The 22,068-nt window shown below is 38.2% G+C and overlaps 1 protein-coding gene across 5 annotated transcripts in view; it reads right to left on the reverse strand.

The window, feature by feature from the left end:
• ZFAND6 (zinc finger AN1-type containing 6) overlaps window positions 1–20,061 on the reverse strand; it is a 52,641-nt gene extending 32,580 nt beyond the window's left edge. For 2 of the 5 annotated variants that reach the window (XM_043489763.1, XM_043489762.1), the window contains exon 1: window positions 8,854–8,940. The gene's annotated coding sequence lies outside the window, so the exon portion shown is untranslated. Of the gene's footprint in view, window positions 1–8,853; window positions 8,941–19,549; window positions 19,712–19,867 lie in introns of those variants that run through there. The other 3 variants (XM_043489761.1, XM_043489760.1, XM_043489764.1) reach the window with 3 other exon arrangements.
• Window positions 20,062–22,068: the final 2,007 nt, after the last annotated feature.

Raw genomic sequence — 22,068 nt, forward strand, 5'->3', positions numbered from 1 at the left:
CCAAATCAAAAGGATAAAATATAGCTTGGAGTTTAATCATACACAAATCAGCAATTAAACATCTAGATTCATCACAGATTCTTGTGATTTTTTTTTACATTTTCTCTCATTATCATTTACACTTCCTCTGATTTCAGGTGCACCTCCCTTTACCCATCTTCTCTGATAAATCAGTCACCTAATGAATAGTGTCTGACATCTTACTGACTAAAAAGACAACACAACATTAAAGAAATCTTACTCTGGAATTAATTCCTTTGATGATTTCTCTTCCTCCTACATGTTAAATGGGGTCACACTTATGATGACCGTTATCTTCTGAAACAAAACCTAGAATATTTTATTGAAAATAAAAAAAGTACCGTCGGTAAGGGTACAGGAAATGGGCAGAAATATCAGACTACCTGAAATTTCTATACTACTTCCAGGTATGTGACTCTGCATTTTATGGATGCCAAAAAGTTGGTATTTCTGAAATATTTCAAAAGTTGAGAAGCCAATAAAAAAATACTTGAAAACTGAAATGTCCAAAGGTGTGTGGGTCCTGGACCTGTATCTCAGTATCTCATCACCTGCAATTTGTCTTCTTATGTACAAAGTTCAAGTTTCAAAGCTCTAAGTAGCAGCTCTACGCAAATGTTTTCAAAACATGACTCGAGCCCAGACCTTTCTCCTAAAATGCCTCTCTTTGCTAACTGTCTAGAAATTCACTTAGATGTCTCATCAACTCTGCCAGTAAAAGATCATGGGCCAGGACAAGCCAGAAGCTTGTAGCTAAATCAGAGTAGTAGGACAAGAGAAGAACAGAAATGAGAGGGTCCATGATAAATTCTTTACCTGCAATGTCTCCTCCAATCTTCACAATAATATCTCTTACAAGTAGGACTATTATCATCTCCACTTCAGAAATGAGGGAACTGAGGCTTAGTGAGATTATGGAACTTACTCAGGTCAAACGGCTATAAGCAAGTGGTAAAACAAGGATCTGAATCCAGCAAGTCTAACTTCAAAGCCCAAGCACACATACTTTTAAAACCCCAAAAGGAGACGAGATATATATAGATTCTAACAGGTAAGGTGTAGTCATTGGTCAATTCAAGAAGCATTCTCAGAGCACCAAATATGTGTCAGATACAAAGGAGACCAAAAAAAGAGATCTGAATTTAAATCCCCATTTTACCACTTAATGGCTGTATAGCAACCTGGGTAAGTCTCCAGCTTTACTCTCAAATGACTCAGAAAAGAAAATATATATACTCCTATATTTTTACACAGAGAAAGAGAGAGAGAGAGAGACAATATGATAAAGCAGATGGGTAAAAGCATAACAATTAATTGAGAATCTATGAAGAGGGAATGGGACCTTTTTGTACTGTTCATGCAGCTTCTATGTAAGTTTGAAACTAAATCAAAGTAAAAAGCTACAGAAAAACTCACAGTGGTATCAAAACATAAAATTTTGTGACTTTCTCTGGTTGCATTCAGTGGCTTAGGTTTAAAAGCAGAGTATATAAACGGTAGAACTGCTCCAAGACTAGAAGCTAAGAATACTAGGAAGAAAAATGATTGAAGAGGGAACTGAAGTGAAGGAAAAGAAAGAGGAAGTACTGGGAGTGAGATGTTGATAGAGCTTAAGACTAAGTGTGGGGAAGGGGAGTGAGAATTGGAATGACAGGAGGCTAAAGCCAGAGAAACAGTAGATAGCATTCAACATTTGTCATTTAGGAAATGTAAATTAACTCCACAAAGAGATGCCACTTCAAGTCTACTAGAAGAGTTAAATTTAAAAAGACTTACTACTGTATCAAATGTTGGCAAGGTTAAAGAGAAAAACACACATTCCTGATGGGAACATAGAACACAACAGAAACTTAGGAATACAGTTAAGCCATTTCTTATAAAGCTAAACATGCAGTTATCACACGACCCAGTAATTCCAGCCCCAGGTTTCTACTTAAGAGAAACAGAAATGTATGCCACACAAAAACTTACACATAAATGTTCACAGCAGCATTATTCAGATTAGCTGAAAATTGGAAATAATCCAAATGTCCATTTGGAGAAGGCAATGGCAACCCACTGCAGTACTCTTGCCTGGAAAATCCCATGGACAGAAGAGCCTGGTAGGCTGCAGTCTATGGGGTCACAAAGAGTCGGACACAAATGAGCATCTTCACTTTCACTTTTCATTTTCATGCACTGAAGAAGGACATGGCAACCCACTCCAGTGTTCTTGCCTGGAGAATCCCAGGGACGGGGGAGCTTGGTGGGCTGCCGTCTATGGGGTTGCAGAGTCGGACATGACTGAAGTGACTTAGCAGCAGCGGCAAATGTCCATTAATCGGTAAATGGATAAAGAAAATGACTACTATCTAGCAATAAAGAAGGACTAAGCCAAGATAATTCAATGGGAGAAAGGACAGTCTTAGAAAGGACAGTCTTTTCAACAAATGGTGCCAGGAAAATAGAATATCCATGCAAAAGAATGAAGCTGAACCCTTTACCTTATACCACGTGCAAAAATTAACTGAAAATGGATCAAAGACCTATGTAAGAGCTAAAACTACAAAACTCCTAGGAGGAAACACATGGCAAAAGATATAAATACTTAGTATCTAGAATATATAAAGAATTCCTACAACTTAACAAACAATTTAATCCAACAATAGGCAAAGGACTTGAACAGACGTTATTTCCAAAGAAGGTATACCCAAGCATGGCCAATAAGCACATGAAAAGATGCTCAACATCACTAATCATTAAGAAATACAAATCAAAACCAGAATGAGATACCACTTCACACCATTAAGATGGCTATTCTCAGAAAATCAGTACATTTTGCTGAGGATGTGGAGTAACTGCAACTCTTCTGCATTGGTGGTAAGAATGTAAAATAGTGCAGCCTCTAGGGAAAAGTTTGACAGCGCCTCATAAAATTAAATATAGGATTACTTATGATCCAGCAATTCCACTTCTGGGTATATACCCAAAATATTTGAAAGCAAGAACTAGAACAGATATTTACAGTGTTTATACCAGCATTACACAATGGCCAAAAGGTAGAAACAACCCAATGGAGGTGGATGGATAAACAAAAATGTGATAAACATACATATAATGGAATATTGTTGCCTTGAAAAGGGATGAAATTCTCATATATGCTACTAGATGAATGAACCTTGAAGACATTATGCTAAGTGAAATGGGTCAGACACAAAAGGATAAATACCATTTGATTCCACTTAGATTAAAAAAAAAGGGGGGGGGATGGTGAAGGAAACAAGAAGGGAAAAAAAGAAAAGGCAAAAAAAAAAAGAGAGGGAAGGACCAAGCTAATGACAGACATTGCAACATGGATATACCTCACAAAAACAACCTAGGTGAAAGAAGCCAAACTCAAGACCATGTATTTATTTATTTATTTATTTTTTAAGACCATGTATTTAATGATTCCATTTATATCAAATGCTGAGAAAGAACAAATCTACAGAGAAGAGAGCAGGCTATTGGTTGGTTACCCAGGACTGGGGATGGAAATGAGACCTGTTTAAAAACACTCAAAGAATCTTTTTGGATGGAAATGTTCTAAAACTGGAATGTCCAGCTAATTTAGACAAGATTAGCTTAAGTATTTAACCTTTTTTGATGATACAATATTTGATATAAAAGAATACATGCAGCCTATTTCCCTATCTGTAACTTACTCAGAAGCTTATATGACTTGGGTTCACAGGTAGATTCTTTATACACCTGGATGCAAAGGAACACAAGGTTCTGGCTAACATCTATTTAAGGAGGTTATTAGCATTTTAAATTGCTCAGATGAAGTGCGTTCACACTTTGGCTAATCTTCCTCTTAGACAACCAGGTCTCGTGCTTTTATTATATGTGAAGAATTCAACAGCTATGAAATTCAAAACTAACCACACATGGAAAACTACCTTAATTTTTCCTATATTTCAATATTTTATCTTCTTACCTCCTAGGGATGCTAAAATGTTCTCTTTTTAGGCATGTTCCAAAAAACTGTCAGAAATACATCTTTGAAAACGTTCATCTTTAAGTTCTGGCAAGTTGTTTGTTTGTTTGTTTTGCTGAACCTCACGGCATGCAGATTCTTAGTTCTCTAACCAGGGATGGAACCCATGCCCCGCTGCCCTTGAAGTACAGAGCCCTAACCATTGGACCACCAGGGAATTCCCTCAGGCAAGAGGTTTTGAGTCTGTCTTAGGAGGGACTGCTAATAGCTCAGAATGATGTGGGGGGGGGGGGGGTGGGCAGGGGCGATGCATTAGTAAGCAGGGGTTAGCCTAGTAAGTCACACGGCTGGGTGGTTAAAAGGGACTTTGATATGGCAAACTTCAGTTCAAAGTATGCTAGCCACTCACCAGCTAAGGCAACCCTAGACAAATTATTAATAGGAAGTGTTTCTAAATCATCTCACTTGTTAAATGAAGGTAACAATACTTCCCCCTCTTAAGGTTGTTGGGTAACTACCTCAGAGAACCCTTAGGACAGAATCAGCTGGTAAAAAATTCAAAAGGCGATAAGAAATCTCTTAAGAATTGTAAGCAGAGACAGACGTGAATGAACAGTGAAGAATGTATTACAGAGAGCCAAAACTAAAAGTGAAGATTGGTCAGGGTGCTGTTTTAGTCATGCGTTGTCTTGTGTGGTCAAACAGTGAAGGTCAAACAGTGAAGGAAGAAAAGGATTGATTCCAGAGTTACTGTGGATTTTAAATCAAAGGGGAGTTGTGGCTAACAGGGGAAGAAGAGAAGGAAGACTCAGAGTGACACCTGGGTTCTGATATGGATGGTAATACCACCGCACATTTAATGTGAGAGTAGGGGAAAAAGGACTTGAAGGACACTGCTGGGGAGGACAAAATAAGCCACTTAGCTTTGAAGAGTTAACACAGGTGTGGAAGAAACATTCATGGAGAGTTCGGTGAACAAGAGTCTTAAGTGCAAACAAAAAATCTGTATTTAAGATACTAATGTCAGAACCATTAATATAAGAAGATGTTAACTGATGATATGGGACTGGAGATTATCCAAGAAGTATAAAGTGAGAAGAGTGTTAATGTTAAGGTCATAATCCTACGAAATTCCAATACTTAAAGGCTGTAATGAGGAAACAGCAAGGATAGAGATCAGAAACAGAAGGAGGCCCAGGCACATCACTAAACATAGGGGAGGAGTCTCAAGAAGTAAAGAGTAGTCAATATACTAAGTTCTGCTAAGAAATCACGTACTTTCAAAAAACCTGGGGGTAGGGGAAGTAACCAAGATGCTTATTTGTGGAGGAAGAAAATGGGTATAAGGATAGAAAGATCTGTTCGCTTCTACAAAAACAGTACTAACCATAATGTTTTGAGTTCATTTTTTTCCTAATGATATACAAACACAGAAAATCAGATTCAGCCAAAGAGGTTAATATACATTATTAGTTAATAAATAAGCATTTTCAAGTTACAAAAACAAAAACCTCCTAAAACATTTACCTACTTTATGAAGAAGCCATAAAGGGAAAACATTGCAAAACTGTAAAGTCCCCTTTTACACAGAACAAAGAGACATTGTAACTAAGCCACAGTTTCAAGGCTCTTTCACATTTTACCAACTTTCTGTCCGTTAACCTTTTCCTCTGTCATTAAGAAAAAGAAATCAATGCATTCTCCTTGAATGAAGACTAACAATAGACACTGAATGCATTTAACATCCTTCCTCTAGATCACTTTTTTCCTTTACTCTAAAAGAATAAAATAGAATTATTGATACTGTTATCTTGTCTCAATATTAGGTCATTTAGAGATTCTTCTCCCTCTAGAAAATTGGCCTCTACCCTAATGTAGAAACTAATGTACTAAAAGGATACTCCTTAGTTCAAACTGTCCACCAAAAATCAGTAGTAGAGGTACAGAAGAGAAACAATGGAAGATTATCTGTTCTCAAAAGCACTGCAGGCAAATTCTCCACTGTCTGAGCCACCAGGGAAGCCCAAAATTCTGATTTTACCAGAGTACTGGAGAGGAGGTAATCTTTATCTTGCCTACTCACTAAAATATAATCTATAGCCAAATGTGAAATGACTTTCACTAAAACTGTTATATTTACTATTACCTTCATCTCTATCTGGCAGCAATAATATGAATCAGTTAAGAAAAAAATTAAATACATTTTCTTAAATTCAGAACAAGGGAAATATGATACAAATGTTTAAGCACCAACATAAATTTTAAATATTTATGTGAAACAATTGTCATGAATCAAGTATTTAGATTATCTGTATAAAAGCCTGACACACCTCGCAAATTTAAATGCAGAGAAAATGTATTTCACAACAACTGCTTCATTAATTAAAAGTCATCAGTTTTTTTTTCTCTTCCATTTCAAATGTTAAGAAAACCAAAATACCTGGGGAAAAAAATCACTCCTAAGCCACAACAAACAAAACATACATGAAAAAAAACTTCCCCCAGAAATACACAAAAAGCCAGAGATTTAAATTTATCAGCAAAAATTTACAGAAAGTAAATTATTTAAACTGAAAAATGAGCTGGACTATTTAATTCAAGATTATACATACATGCTTAACTACTGGCTCCACCGGTGAGTTAGAACTTAACCCATGACTTATCACTGACTCCTATTTATAAATTAGATTTTTAAAATGTCTTATAGAATTTTGCTTTAAAACAACTTTTTAAGTTTATTCTGGAACATTAGTTAACAAGTTCACATCCTGACAATCCTAGCCTATTCTATTTAACAGACTAGCTGCCAAACATATACACAATGCGGTAGTTATTGCCAAAGAATGCTCTTAAGACAATTGGGAAGAACACAGGACTAGTAACACATTATGTGTATATAAGGTCATCTTACCTTCAATGAAAACCTAAGAAATACTAGAAAGGTGCTAATATTTTAAAACCTAGATTTATAACACATATCTATGTTTCTATATTGTACTTAAAATATCAGAAATGCACAAAGTGACAAAGGCTATTCACATCTGTTCAGAGTAAAGTATTACAGCTCCCTCTCTAAAAATGTTTCTGATGTTCTTTCTTAGAAGAAAATCCTCTGATACGTGCTACCAGAAGAAATATGTACTAAGGAAAACTTGTGTGAATAACAATTCCAATGCAAAACATTAAGCCCTGTACTTAACTGATAGCAACACATACAATACAACCAACAAAGATATAATTGCTCACTTAAGTAGGTAAAATGCTCCCAATTTCCTTCAGCTGATTTTAATGTCCAGAAAATGGATTCAGAGTCATCTACATCTTGGAAAATGGAATTTAAAATAGCCTATTAGTTTAGGCAAAAACTAATCAACAAGTCAGACACCTTCAGAGGCACACTTTAATGAGAACACTTAGGGGCTACCCATTAGAAAAATTCTGAAGCACATTTTTCTGGTGGCAATATAAACTGGAATAACCTTTTTGAAAAGCAATTTGGCTACTGAAGTACTTATAGCCTTTGATCTAGGTAAGCCCACTCCAGGGGATTTTCCCAAAAGAAATAAAGAGGAAAATATCTTAAAATTTACACAAAGAGGTTTGTTCAGCAATACCATTTAAAATGGTGAAAAATTAGGAACAATCTAAATGTAAAACAGGCAAAAGACTAGGTAGATCAAGGTCCCATTAACCTAAGAGAAGTCTATAGCAAATGAAAACAATTTTAATAATAGATGATAGTTTGATAAAAAATAAAAAACTGTCTTTATTCACAATTATGGGAAAAATATAAGAATATGGTAAGGTACAGAATAGAATAGGGAAAGAAATAAGACTACCTCACAATGATCTTGTGGATATTTGGGTGATTTTTCTTGATTTTATTACTATTATAGTATTGCTTATGCAATAGATGGAGCAGAAAGCATTAATTCAAAACATTTTGCCTGATCTGAAAGCAGCAGCATAGTAAATACAAGTATACTGACTGAAATGCTTAGGTGGCATTTGGGCCAATTATTCAAACTATTCTACACCTTAATTTCTATGAGATCAAAGAGCAACAATATAAAAACAAGAGCCTCTAAAGGAAACTTCTGGTACTGAAACATAGTACAATTATTTCTTAAGTAAGAAATGTCAATAGATTTATAGACACTCTTTAAGTTTTGGCAGCCTATCTATACCTCTTAAAAATATAAATTCATTCATTTCCTGTTTCAAAATGGTGTTAATTGCTTATGTCTACCTTGAAAGAAATGAAGTTTGGAAGAAGGACAAAGTTTTACCTTGTTCTATATAAAATGAATCTATGACCTTTTAAAAAAGCAAAACTAAAATTATGAGCATAGTAAAAAGCACCAACACATTGGTAGATTTAAAATACTCTGAAGTTTTAAAAGGGGGGATGTATGCTGGGGGGTAAAAAAAAAAATTAAGCATTTCAATTCTTTAAAAAGGACACATCTAAACCTACCACATATATCTGTCTTCTGGCAACTTCACATCTTAAGTTTAAGGAAAATGACATAAACAGACCTCCTCCTCAAGATGTCATTTATAAAAACTGACAAATGACTCTTCAAACATCCAATCCGAGAAAAAAGACTGTTACTGGAGATGATTTTTATGCAAGTATTTTTTCATGACACTTAAATTCTAAACTAAAAATAATGATAAAAGAAAGTCAAGTTTGATTCTCTGAACACCTATTTCCTGTCCAAACAGCCCTTTTGTTCTGCTTCCCTGCTTAATTTTAATGTTCAGTTTGCATCAGAAAATAGCAACAATGACAAAAGCTAGCATACACAGAAGCACAAAGGAGCAAAAGTGTAAAATAAAGGATCATTAAAAGATTAGAACAAAAATCCTACCAACAAAACCTCCACAATTTTCTGTTTGCTTCACCTCAGATTAACTTCACTTGAAGCTGTACTCCAAAGCAACCAAACCTCAATACCAAGCTCCACCTTCTCCAATTCTAGTGGCTGAAGAGTAAAATCTCCTCCCTGTTAGTGAAACTGATAATTGTGATTGGATACGGCTAATATCCATTATTTTAAAGAACTTTTCCTTGCTAGCAGGTTAGGTTAAACATACTAAAACCCCCTGGATAAGCTGGTTTCTTAAAGAAACAGTAGGTAATGTTTCAGTTTTCCCATCATATACTATTTGCTTCCTCTTTTGTCTAGGTAAAAAATAAATAAACCAAGTAACAGCAATGAAAATCTCACAGAAGAAGTGTTAATTTGCAGTTCAATGACCAAGTGTTTAAAATACAATGCTTTTAAACGAAATTATTTGATTTTTTTTTTTTTACAGAGCTTGAGGGTGAAGTTATGCTTTATAAAGACAAGATTCCTTTTTCAATACAGTTCACATTTGGTATGAAAATTCTAAAACAGCAACAGAAATCCACTGCAAAAATTTTGCTAATGAGAACAAAATAGTATTTTCTCTAAGACTTAAAACATAAATCTACATCTTAAATGAAAATACACAGCACTAAAATATTGAATGCAAAAATTTCTAAGTTATTAAATAAATATCACAATACAGTAAAATTTTCAGTGACATCAGACTGATATTTCTACTTAAAACTGAAGAAAAATCAGGTAAATATTATTTCTATGTCACCACACTTACAGGTCTGATGTCATGTTTTGCAAGGTTAATGCTTATCCATCGCAAAAACAAAAGGAGACGACAAGTTGTTCTAACGAACATGTTCAAGTATAAACTTCAGGATGGTTCAAGTCATTTTCTTTTTTAGTTTTTTTAAAAGAAAAGTGGACACTATTTTGCATCCTACTGAGATATTACTCTAAGGTGGCATAGTAACCCTAAGGGAGAGCTGAAGGGTATCCTCCTCTTAAAATATAAGTTACGTTAAATGTTATTTTTACTACAGAGATTCTGACTTCTGAACAAAGATCTTTGGTCACTTTGTACATTACAAAATTTGTTGTATTTTTAAATTTGCTGTATGCTTAAATTAGAACCGTTTATGTTTTTAGGAGTTTGAACGTTAACTATTACTCTGGTATTCATCATTATCTGATTGAATGACAAACAGTATTCACCTCTACCAAAAATTGACTGACATAAAAACAAATTCAAAATTAAAACAAATCAGAGTAGCTCCTTCTTAAATATACTTTCAGTTACTTTATGTAAGAATTTTTCATTTAAATTTCATTTTCTAAGTTAAAAATCTTGCAAGCATTTTTCCTGAAAGAAAATTCATACATTAGAACAACACAAAGCCAACAAACTTATTTTGAATACAAAGGGAAGTCTTTGTAAGAAACTGAAAATGCACATAATTGCAACTCGACATGAATATGGAGTAATACCCCATAGAAGCCCAAACAGCTGCATAATCTATTATGCCTTTTAAGTGGACAAATTGAAAGAGCCAATTCACAGAGGTCCAGTCCCAAGATCCTTTGCAAGGATTCACAGCTTTCAATGCCCAGTACTTCACGAGTCAAGTTCAGGTTTTCTTCCCTCTGTGTGGACACATGCAAAAAGACCCTGGGAGGAGAAGAGGTACATGAGCAGACAATAGAAAAAATACACAATTTGAGTTACAGCATCAAACCTGAGTTACACCATAAAACAAGTTTTAGATGGCCAAAATTTTATAGGGTTATAGAAAAAGAGATAGCAAACATTTTACTTTTAAAATTTGGCAAACATAAAATTAGTATTCAGCTATGGGAACCAAATGAACCTTTGTTCTAACATCAACTTTTCACATCAAAGTTAACTATTTGTGTACAAAAAAGACATAGAACATACACTAATCTAACACCAAAATCCTCTCCAATTATAACCAGAAGAAAATATAAACTGAACTATTCCAGATGGTTCAAAGACCTCCAGGACCTATTTAAAAGAACTGCAAGTTGATAAATATCATTTTAGGTGGCTTACAGATTAAAAGTAAGAGTATTTTATTCCTCTTCTAAATCCGCAATAGAAGAAAGCAACAGAAAAAAATAAAAAGAGAGTGATACCACAACTGAGGTTATCTGAAAATAACACTGCTTCCTGGGAACAGGGAGGAGGCAAAAGGGTCAAGGCTCCCTCAAGGCTCCCTGATTGCATGTGAGGACACCACTTTTCCAACATCAAGTATTCAAAAGGCGTACTCTTTGTGAGAGTTAAGAGGTTTTCACAAACCTATCAACTGAAAACAGTTTAGAAGAGACCAAGCCACTAAACAACTTGGTCTCATTTCACTTATTATTAAAAAGACCCTATATAAAAAGGCAATACCATCTTGCCACAAAAAATAAAATAAAAAGGCAATACCTAGACTATTAGAAATAACTTTTGGTACGTTCAGAGCAGGGGGAAACTTCCACGGAATTTTTAAGGACTGAGAATGGCTCAAAATGTTCTTCCTACAACAGAATTTATTCCTTGGCAGTAATATCCCTGAGTGTTACAGGTTGTTAAGGCAATAGCTGGTGAAAGGTGGTTGGTGACAATAGCAAAACATGATTAGGGTCACTAAGGATAAAGTCTGAAAACCATCCACTGATGGAAGAAAAAAATATTTAAGAAATATTTCCCTGAAAAATACACAGTGTCTACAAGAGTGAGGTATGTATTTGAGTTTGCAACTCCTGATGACTATCTTCTCATTAAGAGAAAAAAATACAAAGTGAGTATGGGGGAGAAGGAGGGGGGCAGTGAGGGTCCATTCAGGAGAATACCAAGCACAAAGGAAACATTTAGGAAGTAAACAGGTAAAAAAGCATAAACCAAGCTTAAAAAGAGGTATCTTTCTGTAAGACAGTAAATTGTTCTAAGTCTAAAGAAACAGACAAGGTCACCAATAAATGTAAATTAAAAAGGAACAGGGATCATAATGTGGAGACCAAAGTATAAGTAAAAGAAAAGCATTCATAGTCCTCAATTATTTAGATTTAATAGTCATGAATTTTCATGTGCCAAACAACACACAATCGATCATCTAAGTAAACTGCTACACAAAGAAATGACAGAAAACAGGTTGGCAGACTTTAAATTCCCTCTCTGGTTAGCGGCCTAAGCCAGAAAAACATAATCAAAAGATGAATGATGCACAGCAATTATTTAATAAGGACAGTTCTATATACAGCTATCAAAAGAAAAGCTTCTTTTCTCAACAGTCATAGGGAAAAAATTTTAAATTATAGTCCAGAAGAAAACCAACAATTTTAAAAAGCAAACGTTGAATAGGTAGTGTTTTCTACCTATTGAAAAGCTTATTCATTCATCAAACATTTTGAACACCTACTATATATATGCTGGGCACCACTGGCTGCTGTGAAAGCCACAGCGAATTGTCCCTCCATTGTAGAAACTTACTGTCCAGAGTCACACCAGTGCTGACCACCTAGAAAATAATGCGAGTCACATGCAATCTTCCACTTTCTGGTAGCCACATTAAAACACTACAATAAAATTAAATTAACTGTCATAAATATTTTAACAGGAAATATGTAAAGTAGCATTACTTCAATATGTAATCAATATATTAAAAACTGAGCTCTTTTCCCTTTTTTGTGCTAGAAATCAAGCTTATATTTCATACTTGTAGCACATCTCAATTCAGACTTCCCATATTTCAATAGCCAGATGTGGCTACTTAAACTTAAATACTGTAGCTTTTAGCCACATGATTATTCAGAAATTAAAATAAATTTTCACTACTGCACAAGACTCTATCTCCGCTGTTCACTGTAACGGCCACTAGTCGCACATGGATACTGAGCACCTGAAATGTGACAAGTAAAACTGAGGACATTAATTTTTTACATTATTTAAATTTAGTTAATTTAAACAGCCACAAGTGGCTAGTAACTTACAAGACTGAAAAGTACAGCTCTAGGAGAAAAAGACTGCTGAAACAAATCACATGCATTTAATGAACTGCAGTTGTTACAAGTATTTACAAAAGAAATGTCCAATGCGAAATGGGAAATGAGTAAATATACCCAACAGAGAACTTAACCTGTTTTGCCAGCATTAAGGGTTAATTCATCAAAGGAAATCACAATTTAGCAAACGAGGACAGCCTATGCAAAGATCCTGAGTGGGAGGAAAGCGAAAACACAGTAGAAATAACAAAGGAAAGTACCAAGGAGAAAAATAATCCAAGTTATTTGTAAGTGACCAATTTGGATCACAGACTATAAACACGATAGGAAGGTGGTGAAGCAGAAGCAGCCTGAGCACTTGGAAATAAGTCTTGCAATAAAGTGTGCCCCACTCTCTTCACTCAGTAAACTCCAACCATTCCAATCTCCGGTCACCTCCTAAATTGAACCAGGTTCTTTTCATCCACTTTACTTGGGAAACTTGCCCCAGTACTTTTCTGATCTTAGAAGTCAGAATCACAGTTCCAAAATTTCTATTCCGGACAGGGTTTGAGGCAGTAATCCAACTGGAGGATATGGCGTGGAGGGGGTGGGACAGGGCCTTGAACCTGTTTGCAAGACAATTTTTACAAAAAATGTTTACAGAACCAATTCAATGGGTCCCTTTTTTTTTTTAAATGTTGTGACAGACTGGGGAAGTTAAGAAAACTTCCCCATCACTAACTTTAAACATTACATTCTCAGAACAAACATCCCAACTAGCACCTTCCAATCTCTATCAGCACACCCTACTTCTCTCCTTCCCAGCAGTTGTCAAAACCTGAAAACTCTACGCAGTGGTCTGTTAACAGCCTAGCTTTTCCAACGGACAGTAAAATCCATGACAGCAAAGATCCTGTATCATTCATCTGTCTCCTCAACACTTAGCACAATGCCCAAGTAGCATAGAGGAACAGCTGAAGGAAACCACAACTGCAGGGATTTTAATAAAGATATTACAAGTTAAATTGAAAAGAAAAAATACCTAAACTAGGCTCAAAGGAAAACTTAATGGCATTACATTTTTTTCATTATACAACATAAAACATTAAGTGTGGAAATAACAGTGTTTTTTTTTCCATTTATTTTTATTAGTTGGAGGCTAATTACTTTACAATATTGTAGTGGTTTTTGTCATACATTGACATGAATCAGCCATGGATTTACATGTATTCCACATCCTGATCCCCCCTCCCACCTCCCTCTCTACCCGCTCCCTCTGGGTCTTTTCAGTGTACCAGGCCCGAGCACTTGTCTCATGCATCCAACCTGGGCTGGTGATCTGTTTCACCCTCGGTAATATACATGTTTCGATGTTGTTCTCTCGAAACATCCCACCCTCGCCTTCTCCCACAGAGTCCAAAAGTCTATTCTGTACATCTGTGTCTCTTTTTCTGTTTTGCATATAGGGTTATCATTACCAACTTTCTAAATTCCATATATATGTGTTAGTATACTGTAATGCTCTTTATCTTTCTGGCTTACTTCACTCTGTATAATGGGCTCCAGTTTCATTCACCTCATTAGAACTGATTCAAATGAATTCTTTTTAATGGCTGAATAATATTCCATGGTGTATATGTACCACAGCTTCCTTATCCATTCGTCTGCTGATGGGCATCTAGGTTGCTTCCATGTCCTGGCTATTATAAACAGTGCTGCGATGAATACTGGGGTGCACGTGTCTCTTTCAGATCTGGTTTCCTCGGTGTGTATGCCCAGAAGTGGGGTTGCTGGGTCATATGGCAGTTCTATTTCCAGTTTTTTTAAGAAATCTCCACACTGTTCTCCATAGCGGCTGTACTAGTTTGCATTCCCACCAACAGTGTAAGAGGGTTCCCTTTCAGTATTTTCTAAATTAAAAAAATTCAAGACCAAAAACAACCCGAAGACCCTAAGGAATCAACTGAAAACTTGAGGACTAACAAAGCAACAACTAAAAATTGTAGGGGGAGTGGGGCAAAGAGGATGGTAAGACTTAACAATAACCAAAGGAAAACACATTACTCCCAGTTACTAAAACAGTGTGCACTGACTGGTACTGAATAAAAGCTAAAAAGAACCAAACATAAATATATTTAGTATTATGACAATGGCAGCTTTATTTAAAGGCTAAAGAAAAAGTTTTCTTTTATGGGGCTAAAATAACTGATTAACTACTAAGGAAAACTAAGGACAATTCTTTCACTTCACATATTAAGTCAAAATAAATTCTGGATGAACAGAAGAGAGAGATGTGAAAAATGAAACCACAAAGAACTAGAAGAAAACAGTTATCTGGGTAGAAGAGTTCATTAAATATGAAAAGTAGAAGCTGTAAAAACAATGTTATTAACCTAAACTTCTTAAAAGACAAAACTTTTAATTATTAAAAAAGTAAATAAATAGGTAAACAAAAGGCTAATGAAGAGCAAGGGAAAATGTTAGTAGGATGAGTCAAAGGGTGGCTATCCTAAATATAAACACCACTCCAATGAGCCAAAGACAAACCAGAAGATGTCCAGAACCTATACCTCTATTCATTATCATAACTCATTAATCTAAGAAATAAATTACAAATCTTACAAAAAGAAAAAGAAGGGAAAAAATATTACTTCTGGAAAGATATGGAGGAAAGGTGTACTCTCTCATATTTTTCATTGAACTTCATACAGATTTGGTCAACTTATACTACAATGTTAGTCGAACTTTTAAGATAAGATTTGTCAGTATTCATGAGAAAAAAAAAAGTTCATATACTTTAAGCAATTTTAAGACAGGCTGAACCCTAAAGAAATAAGAAGTACATAGGAAGATGTAGCTCTTAAGATGTTCTTCACCAAATTAACAGTACTTTCATAAGACAAAATGGCATGTACCTTTTAAAAATCTTATTTTCAATATATGGGGACCTAACAGTAAAGCTGTTTTTTTTCCAGTAGTCACATGGATGTGAGAGTTGGGACTATAAAGAAAGCTGAGTACCGAAGAATTGATGCTGTTGAACTGTGGTGTTGGAGAAGACTCTTGAGAGTCCCTTGGACTGCAAGGAGATCCAACCAGTCCATCCTAAAGGAAATCAGTCCTGAATATTCATTGGAAGGACGGATGTTGAAGATGAAATTCCAATACTTTGGTCACCTGATGTGAAGAACTGACTCACTGGAAAAGACGCTGATGCTGGGAAAGATTGAGGGCAGGAAAAGGGGACGACAGAGAATGAGATGATTGGATGGCATCACCAACTCAATGGACATGAGTCTGAGTAAACTCCAGGAGTTGGTGATGGACAGCGAGGCCTGGCATGCTGCAGTTCATGGGGTCGCAAAGAGTCAGACACGACTGAGCGACTGAACAGTAAAGCTGAGGAAATCCTTGCCCACAAGCAGTTTACTTCAAGCAGGGGATACAGACAATAACCAGATAAATCACTTCAGATGTTAGGTTCTCAAAGGACACAAAGAAGGTAACAGCCAGCTGACAGGGAAAGTGGTCTGAGACGGCGTCTCACAAGGAGTGACATTTTGAGCAAAATACAACTGGGTGTTCAGGCAGAAGGAACAACAATTTTAAGAGAACTAAGCCTGGCATACAGCACTGCTGTGGGTGCACAAGTCAGGGTGAGCAGCACAAGATAAGCCTGTGAGGCTGATGGGCAAGACAGTCTAGATCAACCACAAACAAGGCCTGCCCAAGAGGTACCTTAAGAAGAAAACACACAACCAATGGTGAAGATGGTCTGAAAAAAGGTAAGTAAAAAAAAAAAAAAAGGTAAGTAAAATATATCCCTTTAGAAATTTCTTACACTGACTACTTGCTGAATCACAGTACTTTGGGTTAAAAAATATTTCACCTGTTTCTCTTTGTAAATGTGGCTATTAGAAAATGTTTAACTACTTATGTGGTTCCCATTTGTAGCTCCTATTATATTTTCATTGGACACTGTAGGTCAAGAGTATAAAAAAATCTGAATTTGTTTTGAGTCTGAGAATAAGATCATCTACTTTACACATTGCAACGATTGTTCTGCCCAGGAAAGGGAGAGAATCTTGAAGCAAGATACCAGTGAGGTGACTACCACCACCATACCATGTACAACAAAGGTGTTGAGACGGATCATATTTGGTTTAAGTTTTGAACACAGAAGCAGCCTGGTACTTCTTAGAATTCAACGTTTAATTGTTTAGGATAAGAAAAACAGAAACAGAGAGACTGGTGGGATACCTGCCAAAATATTAATAATTACTCATTCTTTGTAACTTTTCTGACGGTTTGGGGGGGTGGGGGGAAGCTGCCCTCATAATCAAATATAAAACTGAGGTTTGTTTTTGTTTTTTTTAAGCAAGATAAAATAGTCCTATCAAAACAAAGCACCCTGACATTTGTCTGCAGGCTGCATGCACTGTTCTTAAAAAAAAAAACACTTCTCACGCCTATAAATAAAAAAGTTTATTCAAAGATATACATAAACTCATATTACTTATACACACACCATTTTCAGGAAGTTAATACTGCTCCATAATTTATCTTTGTGTTGCTGTTCACAGGATAAATTCCAAATCTGAGGCACGGGGGTGGGGGGTGGGGGGGCAATAAAAAGTACTTAAATGTGTTGCTAACATATCCTGATCAATACTCACCACACTCCTTTCTCAAAAGTGTTCCAAAGGACACACTCAATGTAATTCCAGAGAATAACACCTTGGCCCTAATCATTTTCCTTAAAAGCTCTGCCATTTGATAGGTGCTTCACTTAACTCAAGTCTGCATAACTGTTAGGATAAACTCAGGACAGGTTTCTTTTACACATGTGTACTACGGCACAAGAGAAGTTTTAAGAAACTCGCCAGAGATAAAAAAGTGGGAAAGGGAACCCCAGAAAAGTGATTTATCTTATACCCAATCAAGTGTTTTTTCTACTATATTTACATTTTTGCAGTGAAAAAGTTGACAGCAAATAGTGCCAGACTTCTTACCATGGGATTTCCAAGGACAAGATTCATTCAGATTGACAGGAATCCTGGTTTCTCATGCAGATGGTTCAAAAACTATGAACCAATTACTATGGATATGAATTTGCCATTAAAACATAAAAGAGAATCCTAAAGTTTTTCATTTATTTCTAGTACTTCAATCTATTTTACTCCTGAGTACCTAGAATGTCCCAATGAAATCTGCATTCACTCTAAAGCAACTCTTGCATTTGTGTGCCAGGATCCAGGAAATGAGAAATGTTCATGGGACACAGCTGGTGACAGCAAAACAGAATCAAAGACATCAGCTAAAGGCCCATGAGTCGTGGAAGATTGACACAATATTAATCTTTATATTAACAGAGCAATGAAACGAGTGAACTACAGCTACATATTCTTTTTATAAAAAAGCTCAAAAGAAAGACAAACTAAACACACAGTTTGAGCACACAGACGTTGTTATGAAACTTAAAAAAAAAAAAAAAAAACGCAAGGGAATGGTAAACAAAATAACACTAGACTGAAATGATTACCTCGGTAAGGACAGGCAGAGGTATAAGACAGATAAGAAACTCATAAACATATGCAAGTTTTGGTAATATTCCAACTTTTGGTTTGGAGATGGAAAGCATGGATTTTTATTACATTTTTATCTCTTTATACTCTATTGTGTACAGCATACTTTAATACTGTGTTGTGTGTGTTCATACCTTTGTGGCATTAAATATACTTTGTATACTTTGCTTAAAAAACTGTAATTAACATACAATAAACTGCATATACTTAAAAGTGTAAAATGTGATGTTTTGACACAGGAAATTATCACAATTGAGATAATAAGCCAACAACCCCGAAATTCTCCTCCTGTACACCTTTGCAATCAATGTTTCCCTTAAATACATTTTAAAATGCATAAGAAATAAAAGTTTAAAAGATAACCTGTTTGGGAAATATAAATGTGCATATTCTGCAGAAAGAAAACATTTTCCCTTGAAGCCCTGGACTAAGGGTAACTCGGCAAAATGTCCTAAAATTGGTAACATAAATATTACGTAACTAACCTTAAAAGTCTATGGGCTTTTACATTAAAAAAACAAATTTCGAATTTGATTTGATAGAGGACTTTAAACCTCTTGCTCGAAGCATTAGATCATTAATAACGAACCAGTTTTTTAACCACCAAACAACTTATACATGGTCTGCGTGTAACTTCTTCACACTGCTGAACAACTAATCTGAGTGTGAAGATAAATCATCGCAGCGTCTTAATCGTGTGGTTGGTTGGTTTGGCACAAAGTTTCGACATAAAAGTTAAAATCATCTCAAACGCATTATTCTTCTGTTCTTGTTTACGTAGTTAGACGGCAACGTGAAAATACTACTCCAGAGGAAAACTGAGAAATTCTGAGTCCACCCAACAAACGCAGAGGAAAGAGAGACCCCCCCCGCACACAACCCCTTTTCCTTGTCTGACTTGCTAGACTTTCCCCCTGGCCGGTTGCTGGAAACACGGCAGGTGAAAAACCCTTCCAAGAGGGCTCGGGCTGGGAGGCGTGAGGCGAGGAACTTGACCCGGGCCGGTGACAGGGACGCGCCAGAGGGCGCCCGGGGTCCCTCCGGCCCCCGCCCGCCAACTGTTCGGAATCGGAGGACAGCAGCGGCTCCCCACCCCCCGAGGTCCGGGGGTAGTGGGGGGGTCTCACCTCCGCGCGCCGCCCTCGCCCCCAGCGGGAAGCCCGGGACCTCGAGGGCCCGCCGCGCGTCCGGGGGAGTCCGCCGCACCTCTGCCCCTGCCCCCGGGGCCAGGAAGCCCCTCACCCCTCAGCAAAAGCCCGGCCCCGGCCCGCGGGCCGGCGGCCGACCCACCACCTGCTGCGCCCGCCGGCCGCCCTCCGCTTCCTGCTCCCCTGGGCCGGGAGGGGCCGGGGGCGGGCCTGGCGTCGCCTTAGCCGGTGGGGGAAGGGAGCGGGAGGGGGAAGGGAAGCGCCGGTCGCCCGGGCCCCACGGGCCCCGCTCCTCACCTGGCGGCGGCTCCTTCCGCCTGACGCGCTGCCTGCCGCCGCCGGTCGCCGCCGGTGAATGGGGACAGGTGAGGCCGCCAAACCCCTGATCGCTCCGGCCCCGCCGCCGCCGGCCCCTCCGTCCGCTGTTTATTAAACTTTTCTGTTTGGTTGTTCGGCCTGTGACGCGACTACGGGGCAGAGCTCCGCGATTGGCCGGCGCCCGGCGCTGACGCGGCAACCCCCGCCCGCAGCCTAATTATTACCGGCCGGGGCGGAGCCGCAGGCCGGACCCGGCGGAGAGGGGCGGAGTCAGGGCTCGGAGCAAGCGGCGATTGGCTGGAGCGTAAGAGGGGGCGGGGCGAAGCGAGGGGGAGACGCTCCTCCGGCCTCTCCGCCTCCACTGTCCTTCCTCCGCCTGGGCTTCCTCCCAGCAGCAGCGGGGGCGATAACGGGAGGAAGTTTCCTGGGGTCTAGAGGAGATTCATCGAGTCTGGGGCGGTAGGTTCAGGTCTCTCTGCTACCTCGAAGGGGGCTGCATGTTCCTGTGCCGGATCGAGTAGCCCGAAAGAGTTGCGCTTCACCTGTCAGTTGTGAAAGAAGGAATTCTGAGCTTTCCCCCACGTGCAGCATTGTGTCACCACCCCCAATTTTTGCAAGTGCAGAATCCAAGGCCTGGGGCACTACTCTGCCCGGTCCTGAGCCACTGCTTGGAAAGATTGGAAAACTAGTAGAAGCGAGCATGCACAGGTGTGTCCCTCCCCCCACACACACACACATGCTTGGGCGCACACGCCCCCGCAGGCACCCGGACCCCTTTGCAAAACTCTTTGCAGAAATGCACGTCCACTTCCCAGCTGAGTGGACCTACCAGCTACTGCGCTGGTGCGTGGGGTGCTGAGCAGAACGGCTCCCCCGCAGCTTCTCACCCTTGGGCTCCAGTGAAGTACAAGAAGTACAAGCTCATAGTTCGAGGTCGTTCTGTCCTGCTATGATTGTAGGGGTTCAGATGGGGCTGGCAGGTAGAAGGTGGACCGGGTCCTGCGGGTCCTTTTTAGTTTATATTTGATGTTTTGTTTAGGAATATTTTGGAAGAAATTTTCATGTTAAAAAAATAGAGTAAAAAATATTATTTGATTACTGAGCTTTTTTGGTGCCCCTTAAATTTTTCCGTTTCAAAAATCTCACTATCTTCACCCTAGTTGGATCTCACTTGTGGGGAGAGAGAGATTGATGTGACTGACTAATTTTGCAATAGGCCTTTGGGATAAGAAGAGGTTAGTTATAGAGGAGAGATAGGGGCCAGAAAGTTTTCAAGGAGGAGGTGGCATTGGTTTTTGGCACTGAGAGTGTGTAAGGCTCAGCCTGCTGGCAACCTGGAGAAACATTTTCTTGCTCTCCTAAAGAGGCTGGAAAATGCAGTGTGGGGTTGGAAGAACAGAATGTGAAAGGTTGTGAGGTTACAGACAGATGCTTTAGGGGCAAGGTAAGGAACATCCTGTAGAGTTAAACCTCCTGTGAGCATTAGAAGGGGGACTTGCCCAGGAATGTTGATTTAAAATGCACTCAAATTTAATTGTAAAAACATACATACAAACAATGGACTCACCCAGCACAAGAGGATTTTGCCCAAGGTCATCATCCCTGATAATGCAGACCTGGAGATCAGGTTATGGAGACTAGAGACCATTTTAGGGTCAGTTATTTGACAGATCCTCAAAGCCACATTGAGTCCTTGACTTAGTGGGAAATAGGAAAGCATCATAGAATAAGAACTATAAAAAAGAGAGGAAATGGTGAATTAGAACAATTTGGTGGATTCTTCCGATACTAGGAATAATTTTGCAGCCTGGGCCTCCTGGGGTACTTTCAGCTGTTCACTGCCCTCTTGTCACCAGGTGGAAGAAGTATATGGAAAGAACTTAAGATTTTGGCCAGGATTCAGGTTCCTAATCAGATGGGTCACTCAGTGACCTTGATCAGTACTGATAACCTCCTTGGGTCTCAGTTTTTTAATGAGTTTGGGAAACCTCAGCAAACAAAGATTACTCCCTTTATAGATTCTTCATTCTCATTGGGGAAATATAAATATAAAACACAGTTAGGTCTTTTTGTTGTGAGTAAGAAGATGGTAAGTAGTACAGATTGAAGAAAAAGTAGAGCAGGGTGGTGGTTGGGGGAGGGTGGGTCGCCCTGTTCAACAGGGTTGTTAAGGTGGGCTT

This window comes from Cervus canadensis, chromosome 17 (assembly GCF_019320065.1).
Source record: "Cervus canadensis isolate Bull #8, Minnesota chromosome 17, ASM1932006v1, whole genome shotgun sequence".
NCBI lineage: Eukaryota > Metazoa > Chordata > Mammalia > Artiodactyla > Cervidae > Cervus > Cervus canadensis.